The following is a 20,015-nucleotide window of genomic DNA, read 5'->3' as shown; positions in this document are numbered from 1 at the left end:
CTCATCTTATGTTGAGAGAACTTAGAATCAGAGACAAGAAGTGACTTACATAAAGACACACAAGTAGTCAAGAACAGTGCTCCAAAGAGACCTCAGTCCCTTAGCTCTTGGGTCATGGCTGTCACCACTATCTTATAAAAACAGTTAATAACTCACATTTGCTGTTCATCAAAATACATCTTTAAAAAATGTCCATAGCAACTTTGTTCACAATCACCACTGAGTAGAAATAACAAAAATGTCCATCAGTGGGTAAGGGAATCACGGTGGAGTCACAACATGAAGTAGTACACAGGAATGAAAAGGAATGAGATAATTTCACAAAACATCACGAGTAAATCTTAACATATATAATAAAGAGTCAAAAAGATTGGACTCAAAGTAAAAAGAAGAGTCTATGATGAAGGGTTTTTCATATAAGAAATTCAAGAACAGGGAAGACAGTCATAGAGATCTGGATAGCACAGCGATTGCATAGGGGGCTGTGGGCCAGGGGACCGGGTTGGGAGAGAGGAGGGAGCTCTCCATGGTCCTGAAAATGTTATGTCTTGGTTTGGGAAGAAGTAACATGGAGGGATGTAAACGACTTTAAAACTTCCCAAGTCTGCGCCCTCATGATCTTGTACATTTCTGAACACAAGTTATGGTTCAGTAGATTTAATGAAAAAAAAAGTTTCCATGCCCCATCTACTGCTGCTCCTCTCAATTCATGACAGGTCTTAGAGATAAGACCAGGCTCAGCAGGATGAAGCTCAGGGAATTTCCTGAACAACCACACAGCCCAAAGACGATGGCAGCCCAGCCATAAGTTCTGCTCAGAAACATTTCTGGGTTTCAGTCAATAAAAGGAAAGCTTGAAGTTTCTTAGAGAGTTTATAAATGTGTTAATTACAGTCATCAGGATTTCGTATTGCAATAAATGCTTATCTAATGTGTTTAGGCAATTTGCTCAACTTGCTTGTTATTTCCCAATTAACTTCTGAAATCCTCTTTCCCTGACTTTTCACCTCTACCAATGGAGCTTGGATAAAGGAGAGCCCCTCCCCCAACACTATGCAAAACTTTCTCTGCCAGCTGAAAGTTCTGCAGGCAATTTCAGATGTACATCTGCATCTCTTTTTGAGGAAACATCTTTATCTACACAAATGCTTACTGTACCATTATTTACAACACAAAGTAACAGGAAGCAAATAAATGTCCAATGATAGGAAATAACTAAGTGAAATATGATGCATCTGCTGGGTGGAATATAATGGAGCCATTAAAGTTAGAAAATATCTTGGAAAGTGTTTATGATGTGCTTAGTGGGAACAGTGGATAAGACTGTACATATAGATGCTTCAACTTAGTAATACTACATACAATAAAGTGAAATATACTCAGATACCAACAGTGATCAAGTTTAGATGGGAGAATTAGGGTATGTTCTTTTTACTTTTCTGTATTTCCCAGTTTTTCTTTAATGAGGATGCACTACAGTTATAATTTCAAAATTGATATCTTTGAAGGAAAACCAAGTTTTCTTCAGTATTTAAGGTGTCCTTTCTAAATGTCTTCCATTTTTCAAAGATATTGAGTGCCCCCTACTACTAAAATCACTGTATTTTTAAGACAGTAAACATTTTTTATTACGTTCTATGTTAGTATTTAGGATTTCTTGTAGCATAATATAGGAAAAATAATCAAGTAATACCAAGGAAAGGGACAAAAGCAGTAGGGGAAGAATGAAATTCACAGTTTGTTTTGATATAGTACCTGTTAGCTACTAGAAATCCTTGGTCTTGTAAGCACTCCTTGAAGGCGGATATTATCATTTCCATCCATTTATTCCACAAATATTTATAAACAGCTATTATGCGCCAGATACTTTGTTTGATGCTGATGTTACAGAGATAAATTACATACAGTGCAGATTTTATGGCTGCATGTAAATTACACCTAAAAAGTGTAGCCTGTTATCTCAAGGAAGCTTGCCCACCGAACAGATGTGAAAAACAGATTCAGAAAGGTTAAATGTTTTGTTGAATGTCCTGCAGAAAAACAGTGCTGGAGCCAGAATTTAAATTAAGGTCTTTGGGGGCTTTACTAACATGCTGTCTGTACCACATCCGATTGTTTTTCTGTAGCCTTCTGGTACTGAAGGCCGTCGATGTGAGAAAGGCTGCAGAACTGCAGGTGACGTTGCTGGAAAAGCTTCAGGGACAAGGGCATTCACTGGCTATTCCATGGAGCAAGGCTTGGCTATGTGGGGATGCTGGGGCAGAAATGCAGGGAGGAAGGCATGATCCTATGACCCTGGTGCTGGGTTTGGCAGAGGGGCGGGACTCTGGGTTGGAGAACTGGCAATCGAGTCTAATCTGGAGAGTTATTTCAGGTATTGGCTGCTATAAAGATTAACCAAGAGTTGACTATTAATCCCTCTGCTATTTATTAAACATTGATGTCTGATTAGGTGCTGGGGTTGAAGAGATGGAGAAGCCACCATTCAGCTTCCCCTGAATCTCATAATTTAATAAAGAAAATGAGTCCATGATCAGACAACGAGGCCATAGCGTGAGGCCTCAAACGATCACTCCTGCAAAAAGGACCGGTCTGCAGCAGCCATCCAATCATTTTCCATAAAACTTAATAATGTATGCAGGATATTTATTTATATTGGCTTCACTTCATTTTGTGACTTTTAAACAAAAATTATTGCTTATTTTCTTTCATTAAAACATAAAATTCAAGCAAGCAGGAGCTATGTCTGCTCTTTTCCTAGATTAATTCTTAGAGCCTGCAACAGAACTTGGAAAACAGTCACTAAATGTTGAATTAATGGATTGATTTCTTAAAAAATTGTTTTACTAGTATATGTTCACAGGACATAATGGTTACAGTCATAGTGAGCAGTTGGTATATACATGTAGATCATCTTATTTCTGTCTTTTTGTATTTTCTTCCCCTCCTCTACTTCTATCTTTTGGCTCCTCTTCCCTTTTGCAAAGATTATCTCCCTGTTTCCCAAAGAGTAAAGGGGATCATCTGACACCATCTGACATGTGCACACCCATGTTTATAGCAGCACAACTCACAACAGCTAAATCTTGGAAGTGGGCTGTACATCAGCAGATGAATGAAGAAAATGTAATATTTACACACAATAGAGTACTACACTGACATAAAGAAGGAAAAACGAGTCCTTTATAGGAAAGTGGATGCACCTTGAGACCCTAATGTTAAGTGAAATAAATCAGATATGCAAATTTAAACATCATATGGTTTCTCTTATATGAGAAACCCAAAACGGAGTATGAATAAATTATAGAGCAATTGTTGATTGATTTTAGACTCCTGAGAAGGGCTCCCAGCCTGGACAGCAATGGGGAGGGTGTGAGAGAAGGCTTCCTGCAGGAGGTAGCCATTGAGAGGGGCCTCAGATGATGAGTGGGCAGTCACATGGGGTGGGGCTAAAGGAATGGGGGAGGACACCACAGGGCATGAGGGCAGCACAGGGTGGTAAGGGGCAGTTTGCAGAGAAACTGGATGATGTCATGCAGGTGTAACCTAAAGCTGAGGCTCAAGATGCTGCAGGGTCTGTACCCCAACAGTCTGTGGGCTTCTGCTTCACTTGTGGACAAAGGAGAGGAGTGAAGGAGCTCAGTGGAGGTGGGGGGTGTCTCTACCTTTAGGAAGTTTGGCAGATAGAAGGACACACTTGGGTGACACAGAGCAGCGGTGGTGACCCCTGTAGCTGAAAACTTTCCCCAGGAGCTGGGCCCAGCCCTGGTGGACTCCAGATCACACCACAACAGACGGGGCCACCATGCAACCCTGATAGGTCAAAAACCAGCCGCACTGTATTCATGTCTGGACTCAAACGAAAAGCGCAGACACTGTCTGAGTGACAGAGATGACACCTTGTCTATCAGTCATGAGCACCGAGGTTTCTCTTCCAGCTAAAGTATTCACACTCTTTCCTCATCCAGTGACATGGTAAGAAATTCTAAATTATCCCAATTTCCTGACTGCATCTCGAGCAAAGCCCTGCTGCCTTGATCTGGCCTCATTTTGTGTGTGTGTGTGTGTGTGTGTGTGTGTGTGTGTGTGTGTGTGTGTGGTACTGGGGATTGAACCTAGGGCCTTCTCACTGAGCTATATTCTCAGCCCTTTTAAAAAAAATTTTGATATAAAACAGGGTTTCCTTAAGTCACTAAGTTGCCCTAGCTGGGTTTAAACTGTGATCCTGTTGCCTTGGCCTCCCCGAGTGCCGGGATGATAGGCAGGTGCTGCCACGCCCAGTTTTGCCTTTCTTGAGTCCTGCAGAGTCAGATGCCTCAGACATCAGCAGTGCACATTCTCCCTCACTGGAAGGACCTGTAACTCAAACTGTTCCACAGCAGATGCATGGAAATTCAGCCAATACATTGGCTGAATTTTGTGTTCCTTTGCTATGAAGATTATTAACATCTATCGTGTCTGCAAGGTTGCACTAGTGTAAGACAGAGTGGTGTAGCATGTCTCTTCCCATGTGCAACTCCATGTTTGGTGTGCTTGTGGTGTGACCCTGAACTATGTCACTCTGGATCAGTTACATGAGGGAAATTAGCCAATACAATCAAGGCTGGTTTTTTCCCTTCCCCCACCTGGTGGATGAACATTTCCTAGTGGAGCACTGGTTACACAAACACACAGAGGAAGAGACTACTGGCCTGGTGACTAGTGGATGGATATGAGAGCTATGCAGGTGACAAGAGAGTTAACGAAGGAGGAATTAATTATCTGAACACTTCCGCTACCCACTGGTATGGAAAACTATGAAGCCTTATACTTCCTCTTTGGTGCCGAGGTATCATCCTTTCCTGCTGCTCCTTGCACCATCCCGGGTCCTGCCTGCTCCAAGGCTGATTGCTGGTCCATCGCTTGAGTGCAAAGAAAGGCAAGAAACAGCTCAGAGCAGTTCTGCTGACTATGCTGCTGGAGACTGTGCAAGTCACTGGGAAAAGAGACCTTATTCAGCCATCGCCCACACAGCTCCCATTCTCAACCAAGAGCATAATCATAACAGGTGGTATGATCTGTTTAGTTCTGTTTAGAAATAAAGGTGCCCAGAATTACTTATTTACCTTTTGAAGTTTCCTGGTTTTAAAATATTTATATTAAACCAGGTGGTGAAAAAGCTTAGGAAGGCAGGAAAGAGAGTGGTACATTCACAGTCACACTCCTGGGAGCAGAGCAGTAGCATCCTGCTCTGGAGGAAGCAGCATCTGCCAGTGATGGTGGCACATGCATAGCCAGGTAATTAATGGTTGAAAAATACTTGAAAAGCACCGAGTGTTGCATCAATGCTGAGATATAATTGTGCCACTATAGCAGGACAAGGAGCCTCATTATGCATGCTTGTGGGGCTTCTTAAGTGGGAGACATTTGTTGCAGTTTTGGTGTTAATCTACTGGTTTCCATCAGGCTCTGGGCTGGTAGGGGGAGGGCCAGAGGTGTGAGGGTCTGTGCTTGCACTTATAGGCAGAATGAGAGGCAGTCACCGTACTCATCTCTGAGGAGCCCTCTCTAATCACAGAACCCCAGGACTTCTCTGCTCCTGCCAGGGATGGAGGATCTCAGGCCAGTGTCATTTTGCATGATCACTTGCATGTTTCACCTACATCCTGGATCATTTTACCTGTTTCTCTTGCCTCCATGAGGAAACTAGCCCATCAGAAAGCTGCAGTCTCAGTGGATTCTCTGCAAAGCTGTGTGCAATTGTAGTTTCCCTCTGCATGGCCAGCTCCACTCTCATACCATGGTCCTGCAACCCAATTGTGATGCTTTGGGAATATACAGGTGCTCTGGCACTGGAAGGTGAGTGGCATACATCATTCCCATCTGGTGGACTGGAAACTAGAAGTCCCCAAAGCCAGGTAGCTTGCCAAAGGATTCCAGTGTAGTTCTGATGCCAAGACTAGTGCTTGTTCCCCCTGGTGTCTCCTCCTATGGGTGGTTTGTGTCACTGCTGACTTTGCATGGTCCTGTTTGTCATCACAATCAGAACTGCACGCATCCCAGTGGACATCACAGACGTATTCCACTTTTGGGGATCTGCATGAACCAGTGCTGTGCCTCTAGGTCTGACCTTGGGCAAACCCTGAACTTCTTGGACCTGGGTTCCTTCTGTTATCACATTCATCAACTTAACATCTAAGCGAGGCAGGGAAAATTTTATTAGCAGTAAATTATTAATAACTATGTATTAATAATGACTTCTTAAACTTTTATAACTGCTCTTCAGAGTTTACAAAGCACGTTTCCAAGTGTTTCCTCACTTCTCCCAAAGGTTCTGGAGGTCACCAAGGCAGATACCCCGGCTCCACTCTGAGTGTGTGAAAACAGAGAGCTGGACGGGACCCAGAAGCATTCTGTATTAAGTGTGTTCTGTGAGCACATTAATCCCTGGGGATGCTCATGGGAAATAGGAGAAATCTTAGGTCTCCAATTTAGAGAGAAATGCATACACATTAAAGGAAAACTGCTTCACTTTATTTAAACTATGTTTGCTAAAGCATATAACCATGAGACAGAAACTTCCTTCCCTGAATTCCTATCAGACAAGGCTTCTCTCTGCAGGTCACGTTCCATGAAAATAAGCTTAAGTAATGTCTGAACGAGCAATTTGATGAAGGTCATGTGGCTGAGAGAACTGGGTGTTCTGTTTCTGAGTTGATGTGCTGTTGACTGGCAGTTATAAGCAGAAGCAGGCTACAGTTCATAATAAACTGAGCTACCTTAATTTCCAGCTTCTTATGCCCTTTGGCTCAATGGGGCTGGGCATCCCCTTTGGTCCCTATCAACTTTCTGTAGCCAATGCAATGAGGGTTTCTTGAACTAAGTGAATTTTGCATCCCTGTATGTCTGGCTCTGACTTCATGCACCAGCCCTGTTACACACGCAGCCAAAGGGCTGGGATGGAAATTAGGAAAAGTTGTCTGATAGCATCTGTGTCCTTGTCCGCATCTCTACAAGGACCCCATGTTGTAGCTAGAACTGGGGTTCTGTTGGAACTTCTTTCTGAGACAGCATTCTACACACCGAATTCCAACAAGAAGCTAAAGGGACCATAACCTCGGTTTTCCACTAGGGACAAAGTGTGTCCTGCTGTGACATGGTAATGTCTATAGGGGTGCTATGGGCATCTAATGGGTAAGGCCAGGGAAGCCGCTGAGCACCTCAGAGCACAGAGTGCAGAGCGCAGAGTTGTTCTGCCCTCAGTGTCAAAGTGCTAAAGAAAGGCCTGGGCTGTTTAGACCACTGAGGCAGCTTGGATTGGTGGAATAAACACCAGCTGGTCACCTGAAAGTCAGGGTGCAAATCTAGTGTGTGCAGAATGAGAAAGGGGCTCAAGGACAGTAGTTTGGCCTCTTTTCTAGCCAGAAGATACAGTTTGTACAAGGTCCCCTCTACTGTCTGCAGTCTACAGTGGATTGGCAGAGCCCTGCTACTCAGTGCTGGCTGCAGGGGAAGCTATGTGACTCTTTTTTTTTTTTTCAGTGCTGGAGATTGAACCAGGGCCTTGCTGTACCACTGAGCTGTCCCCAGCCCCAGCGCTGTGACCCTTCTGGGCCAGTCTACTCACTTGTCCATGAGGCTCTTCCTATCCTATCACTGGCTGGTAGAGTCCAGTGGGAAATTTTTGATGCTTTATCTAGATAACAGATCAGAATCTCTCCACCTTAGCTCCTTGGATTCCCATGGGGTCAGAGAGGGGGAAATGGACCAGTTTCCACTAACCATCAGGTGTGCCTGAGCCCCGGACACCAAAGGGATGTGTCTGAGAGTTCCAAGCAGATCCCCAAGTACAAGTGCAACACCATCTCTGCACTCACCATCTCCACCGCTGTGGGTACCACCATCAGGAGCTGTTGGGGGTGTTTACTGGGTGTAGCTGTAACAAGGCCTTTGGCATTACCCAGAGAAACACAGTCAACTCTTGTTCATCTCCTGCTATTGAATTGCTTTTAGATCCAAGTAAGTTGCTCAGCCTCTCTGAGGCTCAGTTCATTCAGCTGTCAGAACAGAACTATAAATCTCACTCTATTTTGCTGATTTAGAACTCATTCAAAGAAGAAAGGAAGGAAGTTTGTCTTTTTAGGCCTCAGGTCTAAAAACAAACTTTTTTTTTCATTGAAGGAGTGAAGGACCTTCCTAAGCCAGTCCTTGCTTGTCACTGAGGAAACAGGGGTCCAGAGGCCACCTGATGAGTATGGGCACCTGGGCAGTGTGAGCAGAGACTGGACACCAGTCCTCGATTCTAGGAGCCTGTGATGTATACTCCTTCATTGCCTCCTGACTGGTTCCTGATCAGAGAATTAAATTTTGTGATGCTGCTTTTGCACTCACAGGTATCATAACTGACGTGTCTTTGTGCTTTGGGAGTAGATACAGCATGGAACCCACCAGTTCCAGCTTTAGAAAGACCTGGGTTTCTAAACCTGTGGTGTTTCTGCCACTCACAAGCACCGAGCCCTTGGGCTCCTTCTTAGCCTCAAGTCTTGGTTTCCTCATCTGTCCTCAGAGCCCCCAGCTCACAGGGTCAGCCAGGTTGAGAGGTTACCTAAGGTGATGCTGATGCACGAAATAACATTCCAGGCATGCAATAAGACTGATAAATTCTTACAGTTCTTGTTCTAGCAGCCCAAGGCAAGGATTCTCCATCAAGGCTCTCCTAGGCCAATCCATTCCTGTGGTAGGAAGTAAGCTATGCTGTGTTATCATGATATCCAGAAAAGGGTGCTACAGAAACACGGCCTTAGCAGCCACAGAGACCTGCCCAGATCTATGATGGAGAAAAATAGCACCCTAGGGAACCTCTACTAGCGGAGGGAGCTTTTTTGGTACCACGTTTATCTGATGTTCTGGTGTCAGCGAGTGTGGGTACTGAGGAAATCACCCACAGGCACCTCACCCTTCCTGTGTGAAATCTCCTGAGAATGTTTTCTTCCCATCCAAAAACTCACTGTTTTATTCAACTTTCACAAAGGGCAGTCTTTTTTGGGGGGCCATAGGGCAGGTCCTCAGCATTTAGTAGCTCTAGAAAGCCAAGGCCACCACAAACCTATGTGCACCATGATTGTCCTGAAGTGCTAAGCTTTGCTGAGGCTGATGCCCAGAAATAGGCCTCTTAGCCCCAGGTCACAGGCTTGTAGCTCCCACACAGCCAGGTCCCCATGGAGCCCTGTGGGGCTGGGAGCTGTGTGGGACTAATTAGCCTCATTAAGAAACTGCTGATGAGCTAATGGAACCGAAATGTAGTCACCTCCTGAAGTCACTTAGCAGATCTGAACCTAAAAATCAAGCAACTTTCTAGCAGTTTTCCAAGACTCCAGCCACTCGGCCACCTTGCCTCCAGGAGGAGGCGATGCACATGTGGTCCTTCTCTTCAACTGAGATGGAGCCGGAGCTGGAGGGGCTCTGATGTCCTTGTCCCTGGCCTGCTTTTAGGTGGAGGGGTTCATTCAGAGACCTTCTCTCTTTTCTCATTTTCTTGCATCTGGTTCCTACCTTCAGAGCTTCATTCAAATCCTGCCACCCTCTAGAAGCACATGTTTTGTCTCTGTTTCTTTTGCTCTGTCTCTTGTCTGTCTTTCTCTCTTCTTTTCTGGGAATTTCCTATGTGTTTACGTCTCCTATGCATGCTCTCATTTAATCATTATCAGCATCCTTGAAGTGGTTACTGCCACCTTTCCTGTTTTGCAGACTGCACAGAAAGATTAGGGCACTCGTCCCATGTCCCATGAGGTCACAAATGACACCATCAGAAGTCAAATCCCCACCAAAATCTGAACTCACATTCACACACTATGGAGAAAATGACCATTTGCCTGAACATGATTTCTGCATAGCAAACACTGCACGGAAAGAGAAGGAGAGACTTTGCTCACTCAGTCTCCAAGAGGGGATGAGATTGGAGTCTGCTGTCAGGGACTCCTGCAGTCCACCGACCAATCAGCAATTCATGTCAGCGGTACCCTCAGAATGTATGGTGAATCTGATTACTTCTTACCTGTTCTCTTGTGGAATCTGAGTCTGAACTTCCCACCAACACAGCTGAGGCCCTAGAATATTCTCTATTGCCATCTGTACAGTTCCTTGCTTTCTTGCAGGCTTCCCCTGTGCGTGTGCAGTGGACCCTCTGAGTGACACGCTAGGCTTTGAGTTGCTATTTGTTGGGTGGCTCCATGGGCATCACCTTCTGAAAGGTAATTATTTTGCTTTTATATTTGTCTCCCTTGCCCCCACTCCACCTGGGGTTCTTTGCACAGTGTTGGATATGAGATACTTCTATATATTGGGAGAGTTCATTCTCAGATCTAGACAAGACCTCTGACTCAGAAATTTAATCTCATTTCCTCTGACCTGAAGCGTGTCTGAAAGTTTCTACTTGTACCTGAAGGCTCTAGCAATTATCCTTAGTAGGGAACAGAAGCGTGGAATTTAGCTTAAGAAAACCTACGTCGGAATCCCAGATTAGCCTGGATCTTTTTCTAATTGTCTCAGCATTCTTGGGTCTCAGTATTCTCATCTGTAAAGTGGTGTTAGTAACACTACTGGGCATTAGCTTACCCACTGCACCTCACAGTGTGAGGATTAAGCTATCTGATATATGATATGAATATGAACATCGCTTATTGTCCTTACTGAACACAAACTAATGACAGAAATGTCTCCTTATTAGGATAAGTACATAGTGATTCATTTTGAATAGAAAATCTAGTAAAAGTCTTGAAGATGGTTTTACAAGGTCAAATCATCAAGCAGAGTCCTTGTCTTCAGGATTCACTCTGCAGACATGCACGTGGATTATGTATGTCTTTCCTTCTTTTTTTCTTTCCTTCCTTCCCTCCCTCCTCTCTCCTGCCTTTCTTTCTTCCTTCCTTTCTCTCTCTTATTCCCTCTCTATGCCATCATTTCCTTTCCTTCTTTCCATTTATCCTCCCTCCCCTTGGACCAGCACCGAGCATTGAGCCTAGGACTTTCACACTGAGCTACATCCCAGCCTTTTGTATTTTTACACAAACTTTCCTTAAATTGCTAAGTGGCCCAGGCTGGACCGAAACAGGTGATCCTCCTGCCTTAGCTCCCCACCACCTTTGCCTGGCCCCCTCTCATTTTAAGGCATCTGCTCATAGCTCATATTGCATACTCTATTCTTCTCTACATTCTCAGTATCCATACATTCTCCCGGTATCACTTCTACCTGGCTTAATTTTTCTTCAGAGAACAAGAAACACTAGACATGTATGGGCTATTTAGCTGTTCATCATCTTCTAGGCTGCAGAATGGTAGTGGGTTTCATAGTTTTGTTGGTACAGTGCTAGCATCCCAAACATTTCATTGAACACAGTAGACACGAGCAGAATAAACGTGAAGGGAGGGGAACAGGGGATGCTCAGGTGGGACATCTTACTGGACTTGGTGGGGCAGAGGCAGGGCTCCTCTTTCTTCTTGGAGAAAGTACGACCTGCTCTGAATTTTGGATAATTAAAAAGTGTCACATCCAGTGCAGCTCTCAAAATGCTAAGAGGGTAGGGGGGAAGGACAGTGGAGCATGAAGAAATGGAGACGAGAATCAGAATTCAGAAACTGGAGGTCAGTTGGAACTTTCTTTCCTGGTGGGAGAAAAAGAACCACCAGACAGCTGCAGCACATTTATTGATACACTCAGGAGATTGGGGTCAATTGAAACCCCTCTGCCTAACTACTTGTTTGCCTGGCTCACCTCAGGTGCCTTGCTTTCTTGGGGCTGGAACAGCTTGTTCACATGGCTTGCCTTGGGCACTCAGTGTTCTTGGGCCTGGACTTGCTTCAACCCCACGTGCGTGATGGATCTCCAGCTGCAGGCACTCCATAAAAAAGCATTAGAAAGAAGAACGTATTTGATGGAGAATCTAAGCACTATATGCAAAGACCAAAAGGAATGGGTTGCCATGATTATTTGGTCAACTTTCGGTGACTGTCCATGGAGTGACATTGAGAATCCTTTCACAGTGGCCCCAGGAGGACACACTGCTCAGCCACTTTCTTCCTGACCCTCTTTCGCTCCTTGACAATCTACTGGAGTTTTTACTAACAGAGAGGTTTGTAAACCTTTTCTCGAAGCCTGGTATGTCTAATCCTTATTTGATCTCCTTTTGTTTTCTTCTCTGTTTTGTTTTGTTTTCCTTGGTTTGTAACATGCATAAAGAATCCAGCAGAAACTGAGGAAACTTCTATTTGTTTCTTTACAGGCTGCTTTGCAGAAGCTCAGGAACCATGAAATGAGTTGGTGAACTGCCAGGACAGTCACATCAGAGCCCTGGCAAAGGGCTAGGTGGGGGGAGTGGGCCCCAGGGGCCTGGGCAGATGTACACCATGGTAGACCTCTGCCCAGGGTATTGGAAATGCCCAACTCCAGCCAAGGCAAAAGCTTCCATGGCATTTCCCTCCTCTGGGTGGACCTTGCTAGCCAAACAAATTATATTACAGGGGTAGCTTTCTGGTTCTGCTCTTCTGTGCTGCAGTCTTCCCAAGACCAGCTTGCTCTCCTCCGCCTGGACCTTGAGGAGCAGGATGAAGCCCACTGGTGTCCAAAGCAGCAGGAGGACAGGGTGACTTCTCAGTTACTGTCATTGCCGTGTCCCAGCTTTGTCCAGAGGCCTCAAGCTCCAGAGTTGACCCCTGTGATGAAGACTGCTGGGGTGGGGGGTGGCCTTCAAGTTCTGTGCACTTGGTTGTAGTGTGGTCCAGAATCTTACAGGGATAGCTGTGTGACCACTTCCTTGTGTCACAACTTGCCTTTTCCAACTTCTCTGCCTGTCCTTGTACCAACAGGGACAATCACAATGTCTGAGGAGTCAGGATGAGTTCATCATCTGGTGTCACACCTCCTGCTTCCGGTTCCTGGCACCTCTTAGAGGTAATTCCATTTCCCTCCCTTCCTATCTCTGTCTCTACCACTTGGCTGGCTTTTCTGGGGATGGTAGATAAATGAGTAAAGGAGCATTTGAGTTAGGTAACATTGTATTTTTGTTCTGTTTAAAATTAGTGCTTTACTAGTTATACTCTATTCTGTATTGGGTTATATTGTGATATTTTCACGCAGGTGTATAACCATACTCTGGTCCCATCCAGCCCCCTATTTCTTTTCCTTTTCTGATCTTTCTCCTTTCTCCTGACTCCTGTTCTCTTTTGTGACAGTCTCCCTTCTACTGTCATATCATCACCCCTACCGTGAGACCACATATGACAGAAAACCTGCAATATTTGTTTTTTTGAATTTGGCTTACACAATGTGAATGCTTATATTTAGACATCCCTCTGCAAAAGCCTCAGAGGTGGGACTTTTGGGAGTGACTGGAAATTGGGGCATGGTATTCATCAGTGGATTAGTCTTTTGATGGGTTTATAACTGTGTTTAACTGTGGGGTGCAGTTCAAAGAACCCCAGTTACCAGTGGAAAGTTCCCAGTTCCACACTGGGAATGTGGCCTGGCAGGGTTTATTTCTTCCTTGCTCTTCCTTTCAACTTTTTCTGCTCTCTTTCTGCCATGCCATGAGCAGTTTTCCTCTGCCATCCTACCCTGCCTTGGTGCCAGCTGTCTATGGACAGAAACCTCTACAAGTTGTGAGCCAAAGTAAAGCCTTTCTCCTTTGAGTTGTGGGTGTCAAGTATTTTACCCCAGCAAAGGAGAAAGTAACTAAGACACATGCTGGCCTCCAGTTCCATGTATTTTCTTGCAAATGATATAATTCTTCTCTTCTTTATGGTAGACTTAATTCATAACTGTGTATATGAACCACATTTTCTTTATCCATTTATCCACTGATGTACACATAGGCTGATTTCACAGCTTGGTTATGGTGAATTATGCCGTGGTAAACATGGCTATTCAGGTATCTCTGTTGTGTGTTGACTTTGATTCCTTTGGATCTATAGTAAGGAGTGAATGACTGAATCCTCTGATAGTGTTCTATTTTTAGTAGTTTGAGGAACCTCCACATTGATTTTCATAGTGGTTGTACTAATTTACAGCCCCATCAGCAGTGTTTCTTTTTCATTATTTTTTTACTAAGGAAGATACAAAGCACTAAAGAGAGTAAGTTGCTCATGATAACATCTCCAGGATGTGGCTGAGAGGAGATCCAAGCCAAGATCTGGGCTTCAACGAGCTGACTTCTAAGACATTTCTCGTAATGTGCCCCTTCAGGCACCTCTACTCCCTCAGTGCCAGGTCTAGGGCAAGAGAGCCACTTGTATACCTTTAAAACTGAAAAAGGCACCAAGAAACACAACAACAGAAATAAATACTGCAATTCGCAATCTTTAGAAAATCGGAAATTTTAAGGAATTCTCCCAAATCCATGATGCACGAAACTTCAAACTTTTGAATAGAGACAAGGTCAGTAATCCTGGTTTTTGTTCTACTCTAAGCTGCAATAGGGCTCAGGCCAGCACTGATCCCATCTTAATTTAGAATATTAATGTACTCAGGTCCCTGCCCTTTCTTTTAGTCACAATTATATGTTGAATCTCGCATTCTTCAGGCTATTTCTTCCCTTCAAGCCTCTGTGCAAGTGCTCCTGATTTTGGGATATTGAACTTTTTGAATACCCATACTTTGCTATTTGTTTCCTGCCTATGTTCCTAAACCACAGAGGATCGTCATGTACACCTCGTGACATCTCTCATGCATCTATGTCAGGTTTCTTCATCTCACTGACCAGTGGCCCACAGAGGTCAGGAGTTGGCAGCAGCCCCCGACAAGGACTGGTTCTGTTTGTCACTTCCATTGCCTGTGCTATCTGGTGTTTCTCTTTTGGGGGCTATTTTGTGATCATTTCCTTTACTACGTTGTGAACACGAGTGGAAAACAGAAAAATGAAGGAGGTGGATCTAGTGAGAGGAAGTGTGTCTTATAGTCTAGTCTAACGGAGATGAAAGTGGAAGTCACCAGGCCCACCCAGAGCCGTGGCTCATGAGTTCCAGCAGAGACCAGTATGCTGGCTCATGGGCTGTGCCCCCGTGTGTGGAAGAAGAAACCAGATTGAAAGGGTACATGCCACATGATAAGATGGGCTGTTCGAGACTCTGCCCAGAGCTGAAGCTTACTCTTTCTCTATTTTCCTCTCCGTCCTCCTGGTGCCATCTTTGTACTATGATTACCACAATCTAATCCAGAACACATTCTGGGGCCATCACTTATGTCAGCACGTCACACATTTGAACTCATGTAATCGCCACAATGACACCAGAAGATAAGCGCTAAGGTCATCTTTTTATGTACATTACCTATTGCAGATGAAGATACAGAGACACAGAGAAGTTAAGAAACCTGGCCAGGATCCTACAGTTAGTGAGCATCAGAATCAGGATGGAATCCAGGTAGTTTTTCTCCAGAACTCCAACTTCTAACCAGCAAACCTTTTATGATCCGATGGTCCTGCAGGGTTTTACTCTCACACGTGTTTTTGTTCTGAATGGCATAAGCATTGCATGTAGTGATAACATCTTATCCATGCTCTTCTCCCATTTTACACACCCTAACCTTAGCCTTTTAAAGGCTTACATGCAAGTCACTGCTTCTGTGTTGCCTTTTCTGAAACTCAGAGATAGAAATACTGGTCCTTGGCTATGTGGATTTCGTGTTTGCATTTCAGGAAACAGCACAATGTGAAGTACTAGCTGGAAAGACAACAGGGCATTAGAGTCCATCCAGCAGAAATGGACTTACACACCGGGGAGGTCAGAGGTTTCTGTGGATTTTCCACAACATTTCTGCACAGCAGATGCAAAGTACAAAGTGCTGTATGTGGCAGAAGTGGCTAATAACAGTGTCCTTTCACAGAGGTGACCCTTCCAAGACACCGATAGTGAGGAGTATCAATGACATGGTGGAAAGAAGACCAGGTTGGCTCCAGGGAAGTCTGCCTGGGACTCCCAGCATGACCTTCCCGGTGTAAATAGGGAGGCTGCTTCTCCAGGTGTTACAAAGTGGATACCTACTCTGTTCTGTGTACCTCATGTGGTCGTGGTCAGCAAACAAAAGAAGATAGGAAAGGGTTTCATCAGATGGGAAGCAATGTGGAGCTTAGGAGGCTGTTGGGTTTTCTTTGGGAGGGTTCAGCCATAACCCACCAATTTTCTATATATCCATAAAGCCCCTCCTGCTAGATTTTCTGTTTTGTAACTTCATCCGGCCACCACTTTTCCTATTGACTTCTGCTGGGGTGGGGCAGGATCTACATATCAGCTTCAGTTCCATCGTTCTGGTTTCCAGTTGGACCTGACTGAGGAGGGGCCAGCTGAGGACACTGCAGCGAGGAGGGAGCAAGAGGCCAGCACACTTACTCCATGTCCCCTCCGTCTCAGGGTCTCACTGGGCTTCCTGTATCCATCTGAGGCCGCTGTGCCCCTCTCGTCAGCACTCCTTACCTGGCCTTCTCGGTCACCTGACAGCCAGCATAGAGCAGTGCTGGGCTCTGTGTCCTCTGCACACAGCTTTGTAAGCGGTCCCTCTGCCAAAACCTCGTCACAGTCTCCTAATTTCTGCTATCATTTCATGCTGGACGCTCACCAATTCACTTGCTCTCTTTCTCAGAGATCTTTTGTGTAAACCACAGCCAGCAGAACACTGACCTGCTTTGATCTGAACCCAAAGCTCACTATATATACATATATATATATATGTATATATAGTAACTTTGGCATACTGAACACCATGGAACATGTGATCTACGGAATAAGAAAAATTTAAGTGACATTAAAAACTTTTGTTCTAATTCCTTTAGGAGATATTACCTCTTCCCTTCTTCATTTCAACCTACAGGACTTTTCAGAGCATTTAATTTGCATGTTATTATGCATATTACCTATCACTGGAGAGAAATTCATATATATAATCGTAAGAAGTCATCTACTGTAAAATATATTATTATTTTAAATATTTTAAAATGTGAAAAAGTTGTTGATGTTAGAATTGCTGGTGTATGTAGATTTTCCAAATTTGGGGTTGGAAATCTCACAGAGCTCCAGGGGCATATTTTGGCAAACTCTAATCATTAGCCCCATAGTTAAACATACAGCTAATACATATTACGAGCTCTGCAGGTAGTTTGGTGGCAGAAGTTGTGAGCTATTTACTTAGCTTATTTCCAATTCCTGTAATTAGATGTGGCCATAGACATTCTGTCTAAGAGACTGAATCTAACAGATAAATATATGCCAGAGACTGGTCCATGAAACTCTCTCCTTCATGTTCTCTTCTCCCATATGCTGGCAGGACGTCCGTACCCTGGGATAAATGCGAAGCTATGCCTTGAAATCAGCAGAGTCACCAGTAGCCTGTGTCTGTGCACACCTGATTTTTCCTACAAACACCCTCCTGTCACTGATTTCTGGGCTTTCTGGACTGGAATGAGCCAGGACAAACTTCTGTCTTACAAAGTCATTGAGGTGTGGGACTTCGCTGTTATTGGTCTGGAACTGGACAAGTCAACACATCCCCGTGTGACTAGGGAGAGGCTGGTGGCCTGTCATAGTACCTAGTGGATTTCCTGGGGATTACACAGAACATCCTTCCACACCTGGCCACCTCCCTCTGCAGCCCTCCTCCTGTCCTGTCTTGTCTGAGCACTCCCTGGCCCATTCACCTTGCTCCTTTAGATAACAATTGATTAAAACATGCTCAGTTGCATTTCATTTCTCAGTGTGCATGTTTATCTTCCTCACTCAACCTTGTGTTTTGAGAGGCCAGGATTCCTAATGTGTTGATGCTGTCGCTCTTGGTGCCCCACATTGGTGTTAGCATTGGGTGGAGACTAAGAAAAATATTGAATGAATGAATTCCTGGAGCATTTTATAGCCAAAGTAAAGTACCCTGTATTTAACATTTTTTAATAGTTAGACTTCCTCCAAATAAATGCCATCAAGGAAACAAACATGAAATAGAAACTAACCAAATATGGTTCAAGGGCAATTGGTTTTAAGAAAAATAAACACTGAAAGCAAAATTATCTTTTAAACAGGCAGTTTTATAATTAAATACATTTTGTTTATGAAGTATATCTTTAAAACTTACTGGATGAGTAAACCCTTTCTTTGAATTGCTTAATCTTCTTTTTTCCCATTTGTAATATGGACTAATACTACTTATCAGGCCCAGTTGTTAATATCTACAAGATGTCTAAGATAGTGCATGGAGAGTTAACATCTATATAATGCTGTAAACAGTGCATGGCACATAGTAAGTGCTTACAAAATGTCAGCCTTTTTTATTACTTCTTAAGTAAGAAATTTTATTTCTTCATTTCCTTAAGACTTCTGGTTCTCAGATGTGTCAGACTGTACCTATTGTTTGTGATTGCATGGCTCTGCAAGCTATTTTTAAAAATTAAAACAAACAAGAACAAAAAGCATACACAATAAGACATTTGTATCTTGTAAAACCTAAACTATTTATTCTTACCATTTACAACAAACAAACAAACAAACAAACAGAATACCATTGAAATTTCTAATTTAGGGCAACCTCTCAAAGACCCACCATCCCATAAATGAACTTCTCCTGTGCTTTTTAAAACTTTTAAGATCTTTGATAAGTCTAAAACTTCTTTTACTGTAAAGATTCATTATAAGTATAGATTCTCAAAGCTGCTACCGGAAATGAGCAGTGACATGCTGAGGATGTGTTCAGTGAGAATTCCAAGGAGTTCTCCTGTAACATCTTGCAAAGACAGATCCATGGACATAAAGGCAGCAATGAGGAAACAAATCTAAAGCTACGTGCTGATGCTTAGGAAAAGCAGCCAGGAGGGAAGTGTGCAACTGAAAAGCAGTGCACTGCTCAAAGCAGAACTGCAAAAAAGGAAAGGAACAAGAGAAACTAACATTTATTTAGGTACCTATTATATGCCAGGTGTTGTGCTAGATTCCTTCATTAGTGTTATGCTTCACACCCAGATATTTCTCTAAAGCATTATGTACTCATAGGTAGAGCTTTTGGGAAGTGATTCTGCAGCAAGTTTTACGTGCATACACACTGCAAAGGTTGTGAGGTCAGGCAGGTTTCCATCCAGTTTTCAGAAGATCTGGGAGGACAAGCAGTGTGCCCCTGGCAGGATAGTGTGTGATGCTGTGAGTGTGAAGCCAAAGTACAAGGGAGGCCTTAGAAGGTTGGAGGAGCCAGGGATACAGCTCATCTGAGGAAAGCTGCAAAGAGTGAGCACACAATGGCCCAAGAGGGGATCAAAACCATCAGCAATGCCACAGGGGTGGAGCCAGTCACAACATTCGGAGTTCACATCTCATCACAACTTTCCCTGGAAGCTGAATATGGAGCTACAGGATTTAATGTTTACTCTGCTTGGCTTCAGTATTGCTTTGGTCTCATTTCTTTCTACCCTTCTCGTCTCCCTTTTGGAATGAGAATGCCTACCTTGTGCCTTTTTCTGTTGGGAGTGTGTACTTTTCTTTTCACTTGTACAGGGGCTCACAGGTACGAGTTTGTTTTAAGTCTCAGAGGAGGTTTTGAACTTGAGGCAATGCTGAAACTGTAAGGAATTTGGCAAATCTTAGAGATGGACTAAATGCATTTTTCATACAGAGATATGCATGGATATTTAGGGGTTAAGTGTGAAATGTTATAATTTATATCTAGATGTCCCCCACAAAGCCTCATGTGATCATGGGTGTGTCTTTGGGGAAATGATTTATACAGACTAATACTCATCAGTGAATTAGTTGACTAATAAGTTTATGGCCAAACGTGATGTTGGGAGGAGGAAGTGGGTCACTGGAGATGTGGCCTGGAAGAATATGTCACCCTGCTTTCCCCCCTGAGCTCTGTTTCCTTCTGCCATGCCATGAGCAATGCTTCCCTGCATCAGAGTATGGAATGAAACCTCTAAAAATTGTGAGCCAAATAAACCTTTCTTCCTTTAAATTGTGGGTGTTGGGTATTGTGTCTCAGTAACAGGAAGGTAACTAAGACGATTAGTGTGGTAAAATTT

At 43.8% G+C, this 20,015-nt stretch overlaps 1 protein-coding gene across 1 annotated transcript in view; it reads right to left on the bottom strand.

Moving 5' to 3' along the window:
• Ca10 (carbonic anhydrase 10) overlaps nt 1–20,015 on the bottom strand; it is a 483,004-nt gene that overhangs the window by 152,610 nt on the left and 310,379 nt on the right. The window lies entirely within an intron of this gene.

Source organism: Cavia porcellus, unplaced genomic scaffold (assembly GCF_034190915.1).
Source record: "Cavia porcellus strain 051 isolate PalLab524CR breed Dunkin Hartley unplaced genomic scaffold, mCavPor4.1 scaffold_6, whole genome shotgun sequence".
Taxonomy (NCBI): Eukaryota; Metazoa; Chordata; class Mammalia; order Rodentia; family Caviidae; genus Cavia; species Cavia porcellus.
Note: the sequence above shows the minus strand (reverse complement) of the source record. Positions and strands in the feature narration are given on the sequence as shown.